Below are 4766 nucleotides of genomic sequence, written 5' to 3'. Positions count from 1 at the left end.
ACACTAGCCAGTTTCCCTGTCAGAGCAGCGATTGGCTTTGGGTAGGATCCCATTCGTTCCTGGCAGCCTGCATGGTGGATTTCATAATGGACAATGTTTAACTCCATTCCGTTGTGTATGAGGCGACTTCCAGATGGCCAGGCTCATGACTGCAGGGTGAGGTGATTGAGCATCTCCTTCTGTGACATCCTTTGACACACAGCATCAATGGCCTTGAAAGAGTGGCTTGTCAGGGAGAGAGAGAGAGAAAGAGAGAGAGAGAATACACCTAAGAGCTCCGGAGAATGTGAGGCTTTTGGGGAAATGTGAGTAATACCAAATAGAGCCAAACTCAAGCCAAATCTCACCCTCAGCACCACCCCCCAGTCGGAAGCAATTAAAAATTACAGCACAAACAGCAAAATAAGCTCAAGAAAAAATGTGCATGTCTTAGGAGGAAAAAAGAAAAGAAAAGTAAAGCAAGCAAGCCACATAAGCCCCACACTCCAGTTCAATGAAAAAGCATTACAACATCAAAGAGAAGCTGCAAACCAGCCAGACCCAGATGGCGGGAAATCCAGGCTCAGTTCAAGGCTCTCAGGCAAGCACAGTGGAACGCACCCTTATTACTTTAACAGAGAAAAGAGAAGAGACAGTGGCTGCCAAAACAGGAAGAAAGGCAGCAGGTTGTTAAACTGGGTTATGTAAATGCTGTGGAGGAGCAAGGAGCATGGGGATGCCGGGAAAAGGTCAGACCTGAAGAAGATCTAGAGAGCCGGACCGCTCTCTCATGAGCTGCCATGCCAACCTTTTTTTACCTCTGCTCTGAGACTGGGTCTCAGCAAGTTGTCAGGCTGACCTTGAACTTGCACTGTAGCCTCAGACTTGCGATCCCCCTGCCTCAGCCTTCCAAACAGCAGGGATTTCAGGACTATTGCCATAAGGTCCTAAGGGACCCAGCCTGCTTAGAGCAAAACTAGCATAGAACATCCAGACAACAATGATCCAATAGAAGGAAAGAGACACCCCAGGAATTAAGAATTTATTATGATAAGACAGAAATAACCATATTTATATATAGCAAGGTTTTATTAAAGAATAGTCCTCAAAGAATTTAAAACTCATCATTGTTAAGTTTTTAACTTAAAACCAATCATCAAAATTGTAAAAACCACCCCAAGATGAGGCAAATCCTGGACTCTAAAAGCTACAAGGAGCTGTGGAAAAGCTGGAGTGTCAAGAGTGACTATCTGTCCTCTGAGGAGAAATGGAGGTTACAGATGGGAAAGCCCAGAAATATTCAGCATTCTGAGAAACCTAATTATGACCCTAAAACAGTATCTGGAAATATCCAGCGATTTTTCACTTCAGAGCAAGGGAAAATAATTTAAGGCCCAGAGGAGATGAAACAATAAGGCCACAGCTGTGAGGGTTGCTTCCAGAAGACAGTAATGGTTTGAGAACAGTGGAGGTTGGAGCCGAGGGCAAGAAGACAGAACTAGAAAGGCTGAGACGTCAGTGGGAGCTGCCTCCATGCTATCAGCAAGGCCAGGCCTGAGAGAGCTTTCAGACACATGACAGACAGAGATATGTTTTCTCCCCTTGGGGGAGCAAATGAGACTTCCTTCCTAACCTCAAAGCAGTAGCAGAAAATCATGACTTGGATTCAGAGAATTAGAAAATATGTTTTAAAAATGTGCTTAATCGTGAAATTATAGGGGACAAGAAAGAGTTGTTTTAAAATATGATGCTGATACAGAAGAAAGATAGGGTGAAGAAATCAGAAAAACAAGAAAGAAGAGAAAAAAGAATGATAAAGAGAAAGGGAGAGGGGAAAAAGAGAAAGAGAGAGGGAGGGCCAGAGAGAGGGCTGTAGTTTCACACGGAAAACAGAAACTTAAAGCACAGATGGCTGTGACTGTGGCAGGCTGGATGGCAGGCTGGGGGCTGCAGATGTCAAAATTTGCAGCAGGGGTTGCTGGCCAGTGGCTCAAGTCAGTGAGAGGCCACACTGTCTCTCAGGAGACACGTTAACTCTGGAACCACCGTCAGCTCATCAGAGACCCTTGTAGCTATCATGCTGTCAGCACAGCAAAAAGCCAGTGTCCCGAGTCTCAGGACTTAGAATGAAGAACCGTCACGTAAAATGCACTAAATGGAAAGGGTGTGTAACAGTGGGGATGCGTCAGCCTTTAGCAGGCCTCAAACACTTGAGTCTCAGACTTACACCTTTGAAGCTCATCAGAGAAGCTTGTTGTTGTCTGGTATTTTAAGACAAGGTCTTGCTATGCAACCCAGGCTGACGTGAATTTGTAAGTCTTCCGCTTCAGCCTCCTAAGTGCTGGGGTTACGGTTGTATGCCTCCCACCCAGGGCCAGAAAACGTGTGTGTGTGTGTGTGTGTATGTGTGTGTGTGTGTGTGTACCTGGGAATGCAGGTGTGTGTGTGGAGGCTGGAGGTCCTTTCTCAAGAGCTGTCCACTTTGCTTTGTGAGACAGGGTCTTGCTCTAAACCTGGAGATTACCAGTTTGGCCAGGCTCTCTCAGCAGAGAGTCCCAGCAATCCTCCTGCCTCTGCTCCCCCAGCTCTGGGATTACAAGCACAGGCCGCACACCGAGATTTCTGGGAATCAAACTTGGGTTCCCATCACACATGCAGACACTTTCCCTACTGAGCTACCTCACCAGTCCCCAGTGTCAAAGAACTTTCACATGTGTTTTCCCAGTTGATGTTGATGCAGAGGTTTAGTCAGTGTTGCTTAAATTAAAAAGTAACAGGGCTCGCTTCCACACACAGGGCATAGGGTTACACAGCTTGCAGCCTCCGGAAAAGTGAAATGTCTCAGCCGTGTAGCAGGCCCCAGACCCTAGCACAACTGACTCCATGATGAAAGTACCATTCAAGCTGTAAAACTCCTCATGTAGACAGCACCACCTGCAAAAATGAAAACAAAGACCTAATTTATCTAAGTCCGTAGTTCTGGAAAGTCTCCAAATGTCCTAACCTTGCTTTGGGGCTTCTGTAGTTTTGCTTCTGGCTGACTGTGCTTGTTAACAAAAATACGTCTACCCAGGATATGGTTTTTGTGTTTAAAAGCTCACCCTGAGAAGGGCTCAGTCTACAATGGGGTCCCGAATACCCAGTGTAGCTGGCTAATACAGACTTTCTATTGGCTCAGACCCGTGTCGGAGCAGTCTTCTCTGGTGAATACCCCACTTTTCTGGAGGTCCCACGTAGATTCCCCAGAGACCAGACCTTGAGACACCAGGGGTCTCAGAGTCCCCCCAGAGCAAGCAAGCTCCCCTCCTCGGGGCTGCACAAGCTGAGGTGTTCCAGGTCCCAGACTAGGACCAGCTGCTGCCTACTGCTTCAGAGCGCTCTGGCCCCTCCACCCCAACAGGAACAAAGCAGCCAGCCTCCTGGTCACCTGAAGAGTCTGGTTAGGACGCCTGCTGCTGGACACACAGGCATGTCTGGGCTTGGCTGCTAAGCAAATGTCCGGGACCCTCTGTCTGCTCAGGCGTGAGAGGGTGTGGGGCCACCCTGTGTGTCTGTCTCCGGTTTCTGCCAGCTTTGTTTCCCTGTATTGACCAGTGGTTTTCTCTGGTGGAGACCCACTCTGGCTTAAAGCTTGCCCTTCTGAGATCCTAATCCTTTGGGCCCTGCCAGGTTGCCCTGAGAAATTTCCCCTCAAAACTTCCAACTGTCTCCTCCTCCTGCCCCCAGCATTTGCTCTTTTCTTGCTTTACTGCTCATGGTCTGCATTGGTCCCTGTGCAGAGTCAGGGAGGGGCAGGTCTCCTCATCCAGGGCCCCTGCTGTCTAAGCAGAATTCACATAGGGAGGGGGAAATAGTTCTCTCCAATCCCACTGCTCTAAGCAGCCTCAGAGATGGGGGGGCGGGGAGGGAGTGCTGCTCTTTCCTCTTTTATGATTTATGTTGTGTTCAAGCCAACGATCCATGTAATTGGAAAACTCGAAACCCACCAATGACACATGGACGATTGCTATCTATGTTAGTACCATTGTGTGAGTGATAGAGAAAGAGGGCTCCTCACTGCGGGGGGAAGAACATAAAAACAAAGAGCGAATTCTGGCCCTTTCTGAGGCCATCTTCTTGGTTTCCCGAAGAACTGCTGTCCTCCACTGCTGTTATCCCACTAACTGACAAAACTCACTGTGACTGGGGCAGCCCACATTAAAGTTAGAGGATTTACACGGGGCTTAAGCTCGCCTAATACCCTCTCGCTGGTCTAGCCTCTTTCTTTTATGTAGTCTAGGACCGAAGCCCGGAGGATGACCCACAGAAGTCACAGAGCATCTGTGAGGGGGACTGTGAAGTCACTAAAGCAGGAATTCTGAGCTGAAGAGTGAAGGCGTGTGAGGAAGTACGATACTATGTGAGTTTGTGTGTATTTGTGTATGCATGTATGTGTGTGACTGGATGACTGTTTGGGTATTGTTTATATAGAAGCGTGTTTTTGTTTGTGGGTATGTGTTTGTGTGTGTGTATACATGAGCATGTGCTTGTGTGTGTATTGTATATGCTGTGTGTGAGCATGTGTTTGTCTTTGTGTTGTATATGTATGTGTATGTGTACGTATGTATATATGTGTATGCTATATGTAAGCATGTGCTTGTGCTGTGTATATGTGTATTGTATATGTGTGTATGCATGTGTATTGTGTTTGTGTGTATATGTGTGTTGTGTGTGTATAGGTTATATTGTGTGTGTTGGTTATATGTATGTATTATGTATGTGTGTGTATGTGTGTATTGTATATGTGT

Source organism: Psammomys obesus, unplaced genomic scaffold (assembly GCF_907164565.1).
Source record: "Psammomys obesus unplaced genomic scaffold, mPsaObe1.curated_primary_1811, whole genome shotgun sequence".
Classification (NCBI taxonomy): Eukaryota; Metazoa; Chordata; class Mammalia; order Rodentia; family Muridae; genus Psammomys; species Psammomys obesus.
This window is presented reverse-complemented; position numbering follows the sequence as displayed.